This window comes from Erithacus rubecula (assembly GCF_903797595.1).
Source record: "Erithacus rubecula genome assembly, chromosome: 2".
NCBI lineage: Eukaryota > Metazoa > Chordata > Aves > Passeriformes > Muscicapidae > Erithacus > Erithacus rubecula.
Window position 1 is genome coordinate 49,000,319 of NC_136685.1, and position 16,851 is coordinate 49,017,169.

The following is a 16,851-nucleotide window of genomic DNA, read 5'->3' on the forward strand; positions in this document are numbered from 1 at the left end:
ATGCATGCATGTAATCAACCTCATGAATCACAAGTGTGATTTTTGCTTCACAGTTGCTTTCAACTTCTGTGGAGTTCACTCTTGTTTTTGCTGGAGGCCAGCATGTTGGAGGCCCTGTCCTGTTTCTGATCAATGTGAGGGTATGATGGCAACAAGAACAAGATGCTGTCATTTAGAGTAATTGTGCTATGCAAACTAGGGAGGGCTCCATGCAGTGCTCATGCTGCAGGTATTTTAATGGAAATATCGGTTAAAAAAAATTAATTAAAAACCTGGTATTCCTAGTGAACACCTTTCCCAACTAACACTCTCCCTGAGAAGATTTCTGAATGTCTCCAGAGTCCGTGCTTTCCTCAAGAAAAGACCATAGGTGTTAAAGCTGCAAGAAGCTGAGACACAGATGACACACTTGCTTTTCTGTTTCTGTGCCCTATTATAAACATTGTTGTTTTGGGTCATTTATTAGAGGTCTCATATATATAAAGAACTGAGGATCTCAATTTTTGCCTTTAATTGCACCTGATAAATATTTCTCCCATATTATTTTTTACCCATTTATGATTTTTGTTTCTACTTATTCTCTAATCATGTGGGCAAAGTGTCATTTAATAATATGTGACATAGAACAAGTACTTATTTTTATTTGTTTCAAACACACTGCCCAAAGGTTTCATTAAGTGACTCTTTTCTTTTTTTTGTGAGACAGAAGTTGAATCTGGATGGCTTTATTTAATATCCTGTGATCAACCTTTAAGTAGTTATTAATCCTTTTAATCTCAAGAAAGTTGAGGCTCCTTATAAAGGTCTTCACAGTTCTTTCCAGAAAGACCTAGACAGAAGTATTAATGAAATTTAAAAGTCTATATGAAGTGGATAATTTACATATGAAGGAGTTTGATGAAGCCTCGGGGAGATGGGAAGAGGCACAGCTTCCTCATAAGAATTATACAATAGAATCATACAATAAGATCACAGAATCATTTAGAATCATTGGAAAAGACCTTTGAGATCATTGAGTCAGCCATTAACCCAGCCATGCCAAGTGCACCACTAAACTGTGTCCCTAAGCATTACATCTCCACATCTTTGAAACATCTCCAGGGATGGGGACACAGCCACTTCCCTGGGCAGCTTCTTCCAATGCTAAATGGCCTTTTTGGTGAAGGAAGTTTTCCTGATATCCAGTCTAAATCTCCTGGTGCAGCTTGAGACCTTTTCCTCTCATCCTACTGCTTGTTTCCTGGGAGAACAGATCAAACTCCACCTGGCTACAGCCTCCTTCCAGGTTGTTGTAGAGAGTGATAAGGTCCCCCCTAGAACCTCCTTTTCTCCAGGCTAAACAACTCCAGCTCCCTCAGCTGCTCCTCACAGGACTTGTGCTCCAGATCTTCAGCAGCTCCAGTGACCTTCTCTGGACTCATTCCAGCACTTAAATGTCATTTTTGTAGTAAAGGGCCCAAAACTGAATACAGAATTTGAGGTGTGGCCTCACCAGTGCTGAGTACAGGGAATAACCACTGCCTTGGTGCTGCTGGCCACACTATTGCTGGTACAAGATGGTACAAGATTAGTTCAGAGTTATTCATATGCCAAGTAATACTTTTTTTAGGTATTTTAAAGTGGATTGTGTCAAATACAAATACCCTCTGGACCCCTTCTCAAGATTTTGTACCTATTTGACTGAGTTCAAAAAGTATTTGGATGGTAAATTTACTTCAAACTTAGTGGGCCAGTTGTTCAATACCTGAACCCTCAAGATACTTCCAGGTGAATAGGACTCAGGCAAGCTGATTTTATTATCCATTTTCCTTATATGAGTTTTTTTTCCTCCTTACAACTATTCAATATGGGATAACTCTGCAGATCTGATTTTTACAAAGAAAGTGAATGGATAATAATGTCTCCAAGCTCTTTGGTAGAGAAACTGCAAATAAAGAGTTGCATTAGCACCCTTTCATGGCCTTTTTTGAGATCCTCCTACTCCTTGGTAATGCCTCAGCTCTGCAGAACTTCCTAGTTCTTGTGGTCTAAGGTTTTATGAGTAACTTTTATACTTGCCTTTAGCAAGTTGTTCTACAAACTCTTCATTTATATTTTTAAGCCTAATTTGTTTAGTTTTAGGATCTGTGTAAGCTCCCTTGTTTGCACATAATTTCCATCTCTGAAAAAATATCTTTTACCTTCAGATAAAATATCTTCTATTTAACTTTGTCATCTTATTTATCAAAGCACTTCTTTTCTTTTCCCCAAGGAATTTTCATTTATTTTGCACCTCTTAGGCTGATGCTTTTAAGGAGTCCAAAGCTTTCTAAAATCAGTGCTCTAGCAGAAGGGAGAGAGTTCAGAAGCCTTTACTGTGGCAGGATTCTGCTCCAGCTTCCAAGGCAGCCTCAGCCTCTGAGACATTGCTACACACCCAGTACCACAGCTGCTCAGGTCCTGTGAAAACCCAACTCAGCAAAGCTCAATCCCCAGGGAAGGGCCACTGGCAGGACATTTTCTATATGGCCCATCCAGTGAGGTGGCCTACAGAGAAGGATGGTGCTCCTGCAGCTCCCCACTGCTCCCCAGGTATAATCCTCTTCCTCTCCTGGCTGTACTGCCAGTGCCCTCTGCAGAGAGCAAAACTGTCATAAAGTCTGAATTGTGGTTTTGTTTCATTTTTACTTCATTTATGTCCTGTTTATCTTAAAAATTTTATATGCCAAGTGGTATATGGAGCATGGTCACAGCAGTAGCAAGGATCTGGGCCACTGACTTCATTCCCTGTCTCCTAGGCACCACAGTAAACCATAATATTCTTCATAAATTTTGCAACTGGAATTCAAAAACAGTCATCTGCATTATTTTCCTCACTGGTTTGTTTCTTGTGATAGCAACATATTTCATTAGAAACATCTTTGGGAATCTAAAACTCCCAACAATATGTCCAATATAATATAAAGAAAGACAGGTTTGGCATAGATACTATTAAAGAACACTACATTTTTTTCTTAGTCCTCCAGATATTTAAAAATATAGAAACTGCACAGGGCCACAACATTAAAAGTTTCTCAGCAAGACTTAAAAATACAAAATCTCTTTTTCAAGTGGCATTGATTTTGCTACAAGAAAGGAGAAAATAAAATAAAGAAATGGCAGTTTATCATAAAGAAATGAAAGAGAAACTTAGTTGTGGCTCTAAGTGGGGAAGCTCCCCATTTCTGTCAAGGCATGCCCACAGCTTTCCACTGCTGAACACCACTGAGGTAACTGATTCACTCCTTGGCAGAGAGGATTTTTCTCAGTGCCACTCTGGGAACATGCACATCCCTGAAGAACTCGTTGTCATGGATAATCCTCTTGCTCACAGGTACCAGTGGTTCCTCCAGGTTTGTGCTGGATCTGATTCAGAGCAGGTGTCTGAAGTGCTCCCCTCCAAACCCACACACGAAATCCCACATACACACAGCATATGCCAGCTGCATCAGGAAAGGTGAGGAGCATCTTCTGCTACCTCAGAACTGCCACTGCCTCAGCCTGAAGGAGTTCACTGGCTGGATTTTCCCTCAAAGATATACAGGTGGGCTAGAAGGATGTCAAGGCTGCACATTACCAAGCTAAGTGCAGGGCAGGACCTTGGCACTGATACCTGTGTATTCTCCTTAGCTCAGGTGTTCTCACACAGACAAAGCCCTGAAGGTGACCAGCACACTGAATTTCACATTCTGCTGGAAAGAGCAGCTGATGAATGTACATCTGTAGCATGGATGCTAGTTTTGTGAGAGAATAACTGCAGGATTGTTCTTCTGAATAAACCTTCCTTGTAATCTGGAAAAGGGAACACACCTAGCAGTTATTTTTGTCATTAAGCTAAAAATAGTAGTCATAAGAGGGTTTTTTGAGAAATCAAGCCATCTGCCCAAATAATGAAATAAATGCAAAGAGACTAATCATTAAAGGAGATACAGCAAATATTCTAAGAAAAATATTTTAGAGGGAGTATTGGCAGGACTCCAAACTACAGCTCGTGTACTTTAAGAGGACATTTAAAAAGATCTGATAAAAATGCAACGTAATCAACCAATTCTAAGCCATCACCTGAGTTATTTGGTATTTAAAGTTCCCATTGTAAATAGGATTACTTTAATAGCATGGCTTAAATAATGTTAAAAATAGATCCTAAGTATTCTAGGTCATGCCAGAAATATGTAAGAAGTAAAACCAAGGGATTTTAGGTTCATGAAAGCCAACCTCATTTTCAAAACGGAATACAATTCTAATCCTCTGTTTCTACTTATTTGCTATCATAAATAAATATGATTAAAAGCTTGACATGGTTTGTAGTGTAAACACTGAAAAACACAGGTAAGATACCCACCTTTGTCTGCATTTGTCCAGTTCTCAGAACATAAATGGAAAATTTCTGAGTGTAAATGGAAAAACCTCACTGCAGATTTTCATTTGGCTCTGTCTGGATCTAGGGAAGCAGCTGGATGAAGTCTCACATATGTATCTATATGTGTATATATAGAGAGATAGATTGCAGTGTGATTTTCAAAACAGTTTAAAGTGATTTCAAAATAGGTAGTCTAGAGTCCTTTTGGTACAATTAAAAAAACAAAAAACAACTAACAAATCTACGCTATGTTCAAAATATCTAGATCTTTTGAAAAGCTTTCAAAGCCAGTTTGGTATAATGTGGTAGAATATGCCTGGAAATGTTAATTTTGTGTTTCCACTGAAACAGTCTTTAAGATAGAGAACTTGCAGAGTTCTTCATCATTTTAAGTGGAAAACAGCAGACACTTCTGATTTCAGGCCAAGGCTGGATTTTTCCAAACTCCTGCATGAAAGCGTGTCCCAGAGGCCAGCAGCCTTGACAGAGGCGTGCAGCTGCACCACGGCCTCTCCCTGTGCGACGTAACAAGGCTCGGAGCCAAAAAGGGTCACATATGGCTGCATCCAGGTGCCAACTTTTTGTCACACGCCCGCTGCTTGCGTCGGGCAGGAGTGGGAGGATGTCCTGTGTCATTTTGCCGGTGCAGTTTGAGGGACTGCGGCCAAAAAAACGGAAAAGTAAAGGGAGTAAAGTCAGCAAGGCTCCAGGTAAGAGCTGTTTTCCCTGTTGTTTTTAGGGCACCGGGACCTGCTCTTCATCAGTTTGCGGGGGACAGCTCTGAGCGGGGTGAGGGACACGGGGGACAGGGACCCTGGGCAGGTGCGTCCCTCCGCGCTGGCTGCAGGGGACGGGGGTGTCCCAGCCGGGTCCCCTCTCCCGGCGGCAGCGCCAGCCCGAGCCAGCCCGCGCCCGGTATTTTGGGGAATGGTGCCCCACGCCCGCCACCTCCACGTCTGGCAGCCCCTGGGGCGCGCCCCCCGCGCTGCTCCCCGCCGGGACGGGCTGCGGGGCCGGGCGCGCCGGGGGGGCGGGCACGGCATCCCGCCGCCTCCGGGCACGGCATCCTGCCACATCCCGGCACAACATCCCGGGGCATCCCGGCACGGCATCCCGGCACAACATCCCGGGGCATCCCGGCACGGCATCCCGCCATAACATCCCGGGGCATCCCGGCACGACCCCCGCCGCATCCCGCAGCCCCCGGGCGCGGCCGCGGCTGCCGGCGCAGCGCGGTCCGAGGGCAGGAGCTCCGGCGCCGGGTGAGGGCGGCGGCGGCGGGCGGGGGAAGCGGGGGCCGGGCGGGGCCGGCTGCCGGGGCTGGATCGGCCGCCGGGGCCGGCTGCCGACAGGGAACATCCCGCAGGAGCGGCGGGGTCGCGGGAGGGGCGGCCCCCGCTGCGCTCACCGCCCGGAGCTCACAACGCCGAGTGCCCAGGTACCGTGCGCGTCCCTCCCGGCTCGGACACCGCTTCGGGCATGGAGGGGAACCGGGAGAAGTTTGGAGCAGGGGGCAGGCGACCCGGCAGCTCCGGGAGAGGAGCGGTGGAGCTGCTGGGGAGGGTGGTCTCGGGGACGCGATGTCCCCTGCCCGACCACCGTGTCCAGGCGTTCTTCGGGATAGGTCACGGGTGATGTGCCGGTACCTTCCTGCCCTGGATGCTTCCGGACTGACCAGGTGTAAAGCTTCTTAGCGCCAGGTATTATTAACCTTTAGGGAAAGCCGCTAATCGGTGTCATACATAGGCTGCCTCTCATCGGGAAGGAAACCGAAATACTTTTTCTCCAGCAGAAGAGCAATCAGAAGTGCGCCAGGTGCGATTTTTAAGCGCGTCTCCTTCCTGAAATTATGTTTATATGGTCGAATTAATCAGTGGTGACAACACGAAGGCTAGAGTAATTTACTGCTTAGGTATATTACAACACATATTTGTAACGTAATCGTTGTGCATGAAGCCCATAATTTTAGTTGCACGGACAAGATAATGAACAACTGACATAATGATAATGAACAACTAAGAAAATGAACAACTAAGCAGTTTGTGGATGCAAATATACTCCTAAAAAATCAGCTAAAATACATCACTGACTTTCAGCTTTCTGTGCTTGCAAGGAATGTCCTTGTACTTAGATCACGCGCGAGGCAGGAATTTTTTTCTTTCTGATTGCCACAAAATTTTGGCAGTAAGGGAATTGTTTCTTAATCCAGTTATAAATAATACTTCTCAGCATTTGTTGAAGTTATTTGTGGACTCTGCAGAGCAGGCAAGTGTTTTTAGTAAAGAGAAAAGTAAAAGAGTATTAAGAATCCCTGAAGCAATAGATAAAATTACTGTCCACCTTTGGAGACATTGTGGTTAGAATTGGTTAATGTGGAATATATATAGGACATACTGACTTACACAGTATAACTTCATAACTTTCTGTATCTAGGAAAAAAAAAATTCTTGATTAAAAAGAAAAGGATCAAAACAGAGACCTTAAAAACAGCAGAAGGAAAGACAATGGCACTTTGTTTACCTTTTCTGACTGAAGAAGTCATGGGGATGAGAATGGTCTGAGTTATAGAGTTTTTTGTTTCAACTTATAATATTCCTTTTGAAGTTTTAAACTTGAATGTTCATGCCATGACGGTTTTGAAATATTACATTGTGGTTGATAGCAAATACTAACATATATAATTTGAAACTGAGCTATAAATACCCATGTAACTTCTAAAAACACACACTTCACTATTAGAGTGAAGGTTTAGTTCTGTACCTTGGTTTTGTATTACACCCTGTTGGAACAGAGACCAATCTCTTCACCTTTCCTTTTCTTTTCTTTTCTTTTCTTTTCTTTTCTTTTCTTTTCTTTTCTTTTCTTTTCTTTTCTTTTCTTTTCTTTTCTTTTCTTTTCTTTTCTTTTCTTTTCTTTTCTTTTCTTTTCTTTTCTTTTCTTTTCTTTTCTTTTTTCTTCTCTTTTCATTAGATGTGTCATGACAGTTACAAACTAAGGCAAAACAGTATAACACATCAGTATGCTATAAAAATATGCATGAACTTCAAAATAATGAGAAATTAAAAATATATTGATGCAAATCATGAATTGCAGAGAACTAGAAACTCAGTCAGGTCATGTTGTTAATCTGTCTGAAAGTGCAGAATTGTTCCTTTGTGTCCATTCACTGACTATCCTGTAAACAAATAATATTTTCTGTTAGTAATCTGATTAGGGTTTTTAATTAGCCTTTCATAATGTAACTGTTTCTTTCAATGTCTAAAACCTGGGATGGAAAATATGTGAAGAATCATTTGTATAGTTATCTCCACCAGCTCAAGAACACGTTCCCCAAACTCCTGCTGGCCTTTTTGCTGTATTTTATTGATTTCTCCTCCTGGTGAAGATGCTTCAGGATCACACTTTGTTCTCTGGGCATGGCTTTCTCTTCACTGCCTTTGGAGGGAAAGTGAGGAAAATTGGTGTGTTCTTTCCACTTCTTGATGTGCCAGGAGCCTCCATGCACTGCAGAGTCTCCCTAGAGTGCACCTTGTTCTCTCTAATAGTTTTGTGAGCAGTGGAAGAATTCAGGATTTTGGATTACTTATTTGCACTCTGTGACATCCAGACTGGCCACTCAGACCCATGGGATCACCCACAGCACTGAAAGGAGAGAATTAAAAAAGTAAATCCAAGTTGTCTGGTAGAAGTATTTAGACAGTCAAACATCTGTGTTAGAATGGATTAAGATTCTGGTGTTTGTGTTTTTACAAGGGAATCATCCAGATTTTCATTGCAGCTAAAAGTATGGCTTAGCAGAAATCCTAGAAAGTTAGAAATGGTGAACTGTTTCTGAAAAACTCCCCAATCTATCTTTCTTCACGTGAAATAATGTCTTCTGTACTTGACTTAAAAATTCTGGTTTTAGAAGTTTTTTCTGTTTCAGATTTATGTTTGTTATTTCTTTCCTTCTGCCCTGACTATATTAATTTCAGCCCAGTTTCCTAAGGAGATGAAGCTGAAACAATAATAATGCTGTCTGACTGATAGCTCCTCTCATTGCCTTGGCGTAATTTTTTTTACCCTTAGGGATTAATTTCTGCCAACATAAACTGAAGAGCAGAGATTTCAAAGTGATGAAATATTACAAACCTCAAGACTTCTGGTGACCAGGAAGATGAGGGAGATGTGGTTGATACCCCCACTGAAGGAAGAGCTGTAGCAAGCATCCAGCTTAACAGACATCAGAAAACTTGTGCAGATGCTACATAGGATGCTGAGCTTTGTAACTTCTGCTGCTCAAGGCTTGGTGATTACATTTTTCAATTTCTTTGCTCCGTGGGAGTGCACAGTTGTGGATGCTTTGGTCGTGCCTTTTTTACTCCATAGTCTTCTCAAAATAAGCTCAATAGGTCTGAGATGTTTCTGATAATGAGTTATGAATGCAGACACTGTCATTCCTCAACTTCATAAGCTGATGTGTTGCTTTCCTTGTCCATAATTTAATGCTTATTGATAGAGGGTTGATAGCCAGTGGTGCAGTATTTTTTTTTTTAATCTTGACTCAGTGCAAACACTGGATTACTGTGGTCACAATAAAACCTAGCTTCTTCCACAATCAGTTTCTCTCAATTGCTTACAAGTTTTTTATTAGACTTTATTAGCTTCTTACTGCTACTGCTGTTTCTTCTGGTTAAGGCTTCATCTGAATGTCCTCTTCTGCTTTCTTCGCACAGCACGATGCTGTAACACTCTCCCCATGTCATGAGAAGGATAATGGAGGAGAAATATGAAAGATTTTGAGAGTTTATCTTGCAAGACCTTTATGAATACATGTGCTTTTGTTGACTTCTAAGTGGTGGTTTTTGTTCTCATTATCTGTTCTATCACACGACTGAGAAGCTGTGTTTACAGGTAATTGCCTATTTTCTCCCTCCTTGTCTTGCCAACATTAATAGCCTCACAATACTTGTCTGTCTTTTCTCTTTCATTATCTCCCTGTAAAATTACTGTGGGTGGGTTTTTTTGAGGTGGTTGGGTTTTGTTGTTTTCTTGGGTTTTTTAATTTTTTTTTTCTTGAGAAAGATTTAATAGTGTATTAAGTTGATTTGCTATCTTTTTTCTTGTTGTAGAAATTGTATCAACTGGCCTTGCTCTCTGAGCATGAATGTACATATATAAATGAAATTGATTTAGTAAAGCACTCACTGGATGATGTTAATTTCTTTGAAAATATTTTTCTGCATTACGTTGCACATAGCTCTCCTCTACATCTTTTACAATTATTTATATACATTAAAGCCTTCATTCCCCACTGAAGAAAGAGCACCACCATGCTTGCATAGCAATTGCATTTGACTTTATTCTCTCATTTGATATTAGCAAGAGAAAGGATGAGATGCACAGTGATGTCTTTTTCTCTGGGAACAAGCATGAATGCTTATGTAGTGTCTTGCCCTGCCTCATCCTCTTGCACTTGGATGGAGCCAAGCATCCTTCCCTGCTGCAAGCACCTGGCCTCCTGGCAGCCCCACACAGCTGTCCCTGTGCTCAGGGACACAGGCTGGGTGCCTCCCAGCTGGTGTCAGAGACAGCTCCCACAGCAGTTTGTCACCAGTGGTTGCATCGCTCCCCGAAATGTGGGATGCAGCATCATGTGTAGGTGCTACCAGTCTGCTTCAGTTCCAAGAGATGGATCTTAAAACCCTGCCAGTGGAAGTGTTTAGGTTGTGCTGTGGTGAAAGATTGGGTAGGACGTGCAGACTTGTGCCCTTACCTTGCCAGAGCAGAGAAGGGCAGTGACATCCTGCAGAGAGGGAGTGTGGCCTCTGCCCGGAGACCAGGGTTGGGCTGGGGTGGGCTGGGGGCAGGAGTCCTTCACATGGTTTAGCTGTGGCTGAGGCAGCTCATCTGGCTACAGCCAAAAAAGCCACTGTCACCAAAGGGAGGTGATGATTTTTCCAGGGCCAGGTTTGCACTGTACATAGGGAGACAGACCTTGGGCAGCCTTTGGCTGTGGAGCTCTGGCCAGATGTACCCAGGCTGAAGCATTTTGACAGGAGGATGTCAGCTGGCTTCCCAGAGCACGAAAAGCACTGAACATACATAGCAGAAGTTTTCTGCATGTCTTTGCTTTTGTACATGGCACATATCTTTCTGTGCTGAACCCAGAGGTCGGGGCAGTTTCTGTGCTGGGTTGTGCTGCAAAGGATGAAGCTCTGAATTAAAAATCTTCTATTTTTTTCTGTCTCTAAGAAGATCTTTTTGCTTCTTCTTTGATTATGCAGTACTAACTACATACATAATAATAACAAAGCTGTCTCTTCTGTCTTTCCCCATCCTGTCCACACATTCCATCCAGCAGAGGAAGGTGAACTGGGTTTACAGTACACAGTGGTGTTTATGCCTGCAGTTCTGAACACCTGCTGAGGCAGAACAGAGGGAATAATTTATACTGTTTTCCAGCCCCCATGGACAAATGGGTAGCCTTTTATTTTAGCCTTTTTCAATTACCTTTGCAACCAATTCACAACATTCTGTTGGAAATACAGAAGTTTGTCCAAAACCAGGAACTGTGATTAGTAATGCAGCTTTGGAGCTTTTGAAATGCCCTTGGAAGATGTGCACCATTCAACACCACATAACTTGGTGTTCTGTCTGTATAAAGTACTGCCCTTTGCTCAGGCTCAACATCCCTTTTAAGTTTCGTTTTACCTCCTTTGGAATCTTGTGTCATTTGTATCCTTTAACTGAGCACCTGACCCATCGATATTTTATATCTTCTTCATTACAAGATACCTCAGTCTTGCTCAGACAGATGCAGAAGCATTGTCAGCTCTTAAATATTTCATACTAACTGATGAAAGTGCTCTGTGGTATTTCACTGAGTGATGACAAAGAGATTGTCATTGGGATGACTCTGTACCCTTCCTCTGCCTCATCAAAAATAGCTTTAGTTCATGGGCAATACAAGGTATGCTTTGTTCATAAGCAATTTCTACCTACAAAGGTGGATTTTATAGTCCTCAATTAAGGGAGTTTCCATTAAATAGAGTTGCTAAGATTTGTCCTGGAAGTATATATGTGGAGACCTTTCTGTGTCTCTTCCGTCTATTGTGGATGAGGTTTGGTTGGGTAAGAGGGCTAAAGCAAGCAGAAGATGGGCAGATGGTATCTAGAAATTCTGTCTCTGAGTGCACAAGCAGTTCTGATAATAGTGTTTGAACTAGAATTTTCCCATAGTAGCAAACAGAAGGACATGGTTTGCCTGAAGTGTACATATTTCTCAGGACTTAGGTTGTGAATAGCATTGTTTGCTTTGGCAGGTGACACAAAAAGGTGTTAAACAATCATATGGCACCTCATCTTGATTTAAGTCCACAATACAGTGGGAGTGCTGAAGATTTTCTGCCATTTGTATTAATAGAAATTTTGAGGACTGGCTTTATAAACTGCTCTGAAGAAAAAGGAAAACCACCCTGGAATGGAGGAGCAGGGCAGAGGTCTGCAATTCTGTTGCCACTTCTTCCCAGGAATGAATGGGATGCTCCTAGAGAGACGACTTGTAATGGGAAGACACTGATTTAGCTGTAACCCTGCCTGTAGCAGAGCCAGGTTTGGACACAGGATTGTGGTTCCCTGGACACAGGGAATCAGATGAGGCTGTGGAGTGTGTCAGCGTAGTTCACCTTTCCTGTTTCCTTGCAAAACAGGATACACTCTCCTCCAGGGACAGAGCCATTTTCTAGAGTATCAAAAGCATGATGGTCATGGCTGGAGCAGTTGCCCCATGAGGAAGGGCTGAGGGCCAGGCTGGCTCAGTGTGGAAGGAGATGGCTCTGGAGGTGGTGAAAGCAGCTCCTGCTACCATGGAGGGGAGGTGGTCAAAAAGTGAGAGCCAAAGACACAGGAGACATCAGCTGGACCAAGCCAGAGGGGTTCAGATGGTGCACGAGGAGAAGAATCCAAGGAAGCAGAGGTATGGGCTGCCCACAGTGACTGTGCCAGTTCTGCTCTGGGCAGTTCCAGCCCCAAGGGAGCACAGCTGTGATCTGACCTTGTGCTGGGCTGGAGCAGGGAATCCTGAGTCCTGCCCTACCTGAGTTGTCCTGTGACCCTGTCATTCCAGCTCAAAGCTGAGCCTCTGAAAAGTTGCTGTGAAGCCTTTGTTAACCATCTATGCATGTAAAACATAACAGGGAAGAGAAACCTTATTTAGCAGACTGAAAGAAGGCCAGTTGACAGTACCTTTAGTAAGAAATAACAAACAGATGCCAACAACAGCATAGTGGTTTGCAGTCCCTGCATAAAGATTTCTTTCTAATATAGTCTGCATTAGATACAGTTAAATTCAGTATTGTAAAACAATTTCTAAGTGTACATGTGATCTGTTTCAAGCTTCAAGTCTAATTTAGTCTGCTGCAGCTTTTGTTCACTTAAGAAAAGCTTTCTCCAAGGCACAATACAGTATAATAAAAATGCAGGGACTTCTGTAAACATGTTTTGCTAAAGCTTTAATGTGATAGTTATGTTCTGTGCTCAGAAATGAAACACTGAGCCTACTGCTTTTTTGGAGATAGGCATCATGTGCAATGGTGTGACTGATGTTTAAAAAAAAGGTCCCTAAGTGAGGATGGGGTTCTTCTAATATGTCTCACTTGTTTTTCTTCTTGGAAAGGTCAGGTATTAGAAATTCTGTTGTTGCTACCCTTCTGATATTTTCTCTAAATTTCTTCTCAGATGAGCTGGATTACAATGAAACCTCTTGGTAACAAAGCCTCCAGAGAAGACAGTCATCGACTAGTCTGTTATTAAGACTGTGAGTTGCTTCTGTTTAACAAAAAAAAAAATACTAAAGAACCATGCCAAAAAGTAAACTACAAGCAATTGCTTCTGCAATAGAGTTTCATTTAAGCAAACATCAAGCAAAAAGCTCCTCTCCATGTTGTCAAAGCTTTTTCATAAGCAATGATTGAACATGTGTTCCCTGAGTAACATAAAAGAGTTGGCATTAAGAAGCCAGTGGCGCTTTCAACCACTTCCCCTCTGTTCCCCATCATTACTCAGAAACTGTCACTAAAAGTGCTTGCTGTTTACCTCAGAGAGCTTAAAAAAGCTGAAAAAGATGACTGTGTGAGGGTTGGAGGAATATTTGTTTTCTTTCCCCTTGAACTTGCATTTGTTTGCTGGAAGAGCTAGAACTGTGGAAGGAATTCAATTGAATAAAAATAATTCTCAACCAATTTCTAATGGAAACAACCTATTATTGATGTGATAGGAAGGTATCCACTTGAACATAGAAGGTGTTTATCATAAGGCATGATGCTTTTAGGAAAAAGCATCACTGAAAAGGCAATGCTGGCTTTTTTTGGTTTCAATTGGTAGTTTTATTATTTACAGTTTGAAGAGAGAATACATGCTGTCCAAGCAGTTCCTTTTATCAATGAATAACTTTTATGTTCCTTCTCTCCTTCTGGATTCTCGTTAGTTACAGGTAGCTGGAAGTAACACTCCAGAGTAAAACAGGATAAATTGGATGGTGTGTTTCTCAAACAGATTTCCCAAGAGACTCAGTGTGTTCTGTTCTGGCAAGTTTTGAAGCTAAAAAAATAAATACTAAGATATTCTAATATTATTATACTAATACATTTAGCTTTACTGAGTATTAAAATTAATTCCAAATGGAAATCTACTTGCTGTAATACCATTTAAGGAGAGACAATTTCTTGGTTTAATTCAACTATGATAAATCACACATCTTAGGTTGGAATTTGAATGTTGTTACAGAAACTTAGCTATCTTGAAGGGATGTAATGAGACATTCAGCTGTTTATTCATTGTGTTAATTGACTAGTTAACAATCCAGCCTTTGTGGAGAGTTAAATTCTGTCATATAAAGGGAGAATGAAAAAAGGTGGAAGCCTCTTTAGTAGCAGCTGGTGGTCTACAGAACATAGAAGAAAGCTGAACAAGTTTATACAGCTGATCAATATTTTATCCTCATGGAGTGATATCCATCTCATGATTCTGGCAACCAAAAAAATAAATTAAAACTTTGCACCTTAATGATTTTAAAAGTTACTTGTTCTTTAGATCTTCGTAAAACCTAGAACCCAAAGTTCTATTGCTTAAAATTAAATAAATACTCTGCAGAAACTGGAAGATGAGATTTAGAGATGCATCTTTCTTTAAAAATGAAGCTTTTTATGGCTTAATGGCTTGATTAGTCCTTACTATAAATATTTTAACTACACAATTTTTCTAGGCATACATTTTGAGAGGGAATGGTTTTGGTTTTGTTTTTTTTTTTAATCTGTACCTTGGCCTCATTTCTGTATCTTTTCAGAATCCAGGAAAAAGCATATAAGATTAGAGGTGAATCAAAGCAAATTTTAAAAAGGCCAATTTTAATTTGAATGGCTCAGTACCTCCCCACCCCCACTTTCACCTCCCAGTGCTGTTCCATTCTATGAAAGCCACCAAAAAGCGGTGATGCCCAGCCCAGGCCTCTCAGAGTGGCTGTCTCTCAGTGCAGGATGAGTGCATGTGTTGCTGCTCTGTTCCTGGCTGAGAGCTGGGGAGCAGAGAACAGCCGGCGACGCCGTCTCCGGGGCAAAGGATGTCTCCCGCCATCCCGTCTTCCTTGCTCAGACTTTCCAGCATTTCGTGGAGGAGGAGGAGCGAGGCTGGCAGCCCAAGCTGCCATCTGACAGGAGTCCCATTTGATGTATGGATGGCAGCAGATCCCTCGGCTGTGGCTGTCATGGGGGGAGGTCCGGCCATCAGGCTTGGGAAAGCAGGAGCCCCTCGGAGGAGAGACGTAATCAGCACTTGACATGAGGCTGTTCCCAAAGTGGGGTATTTGTTCAGATGTCTTACCAGGAGCTGGCAGGGGGATCTGGCTTCCCTCCTCCTGTGCCAGTCTGAGCTGCTCCAGCAAGGCAGCAGGCCCAGTCTATTTATACAACTGAGCCAGAGAGGTGCAGCATAAGACCTCCTTCTGATTTTGGGGCAAAGGCCTTGACAGCAGAACACATAGAGACATGTCCTTTTGTTGGAGCATGTCTTTTTAAGGCTCTGTCTCCCAAGAGAGAATGTAGCATTCAAAAGCATGAGGATAGATGGCTCATCACTAAATGGGATGTGATGAGGGGGAAGATGCTCAGCCTCAGGCAGCATGGGAGCTAAAAACAGCTCAGTGGTGTGGTGAGCTGTGTCTGCACAGTGCCAGCACAGCCAGTGCTGAACCTGGGACAGGCTGGAGATAGTCTGGAAATGTTCAGAGGAGCAAAATCCATGGGGAAAATAGCCCTGAAACTGAGGAAGGAATGTTATGGCATGTTCGTGTCTGGTATCAGTTTGGGAGTTTCAAAGGTTGTTAAGAAAATAAGCATATGGACTGTAAAGAAGTCACATAAGCTTATTTTGGGTGAGGAATAGACATTATGCTGTTCTCCTTTTCCCATCTCTTCAGCAAGTATCTTGGCATGTTTTCTGTAGATTTGTGTCTCTGAATTTAGAGGGGGAGGATGAAGAAGGCAGGGAAGCTGAGGTGAGGAGGAATGGAAGCTGAGAAGAGAGCACTGCTGAGATATGGCAGTTTAGCACCAGTTTGTTTGCAAGTAGAAGATGCAGAAGAGCTGCAGGGATGTGTTATATTGTTAATTATGTTTCAGTGCAGCTCTGGAGTTGTAGATCCTAGAAATGCCACTCTGAACAAATATGGCATTCAGAATTTGCTGGTGAACTGTAACATCTAAAGTGATACTTCTCTAGATAAAAATAGAGCTTAACTTGCTAAACATTCAACAAACACTTATTACAACTCCAATTTGAATGTTTAAACTGTGAACAAAATACCAGGAAACATTCTCTAATAATTATGCTTTCTGGAGGAAATTGTGCTGTCCTTTTCTAAATTAGAAGGACAAAAAAAAACCAGTTAGTTCTTTTTTCCTCAGGTCATGCGGCACTTGGTAATAAGCCATTGTTAAACAGCTTATGAACTGTCTGTGCTTCTCATCTTGGGTGTTGAGTTTACAGGATGTTCATTTGGAAGCCTTGTGAAAGGCAGCCACCACTGGGAGAGGGGGCAGAGCTGAAGTGACAGAGCAGAGAGAGCTTAGGGAAAAAGGTCTGTGGCACATGCAAAAGGGATTGAGGACCCCTGACTGTGCACTTTGACACTAAGCATCAACATTACTGAGCAGAGGACTGAGATAAAAGGTCAGGATGGTTTTGTTTTGTAACCAAAATGGGCAGGATTTAGGTCTGTTGAGGAGAATGGTGGCTGACTAAATTAATGTACCTTGGCAACAGGAGTTGAACCCAGCAGTTGTTAATGTTGTCTCATCTTTATTGGGGCTGTGGCACAGTATTCCAATGCAGGTTACTTTTCTTCTTCAAGGTAGAGGACACTAAATGCCATTTTAAATCTTGGGTAGCTCCATCCTCCATTAAAAAATAAATGTATGCTATAAAAATACCAAGGCTGG

The 16,851-nt window shown here is 42.3% G+C and overlaps 1 protein-coding gene across 2 annotated transcripts in view; it reads left to right on the plus strand.

Annotated features, from left to right (window-relative positions):
* The first annotated feature begins 4,988 nt into the window (after positions 1–4,988).
* Positions 4,989–16,851, plus strand: part of PKIB (cAMP-dependent protein kinase inhibitor beta) — a 53,079-nt gene continuing 41,216 nt past the window's right edge. Inside the window, exon 1 of one of the 2 annotated variants that reach the window (XM_079297760.1) lies at positions 4,989–5,088. The gene's annotated coding sequence lies outside the window, so the exon portion shown is untranslated. Of the gene's footprint in view, positions 5,089–5,695; positions 5,817–16,851 lie in introns of those variants that run through there. The other variant, XM_079297759.1, reaches the window with a different exon arrangement.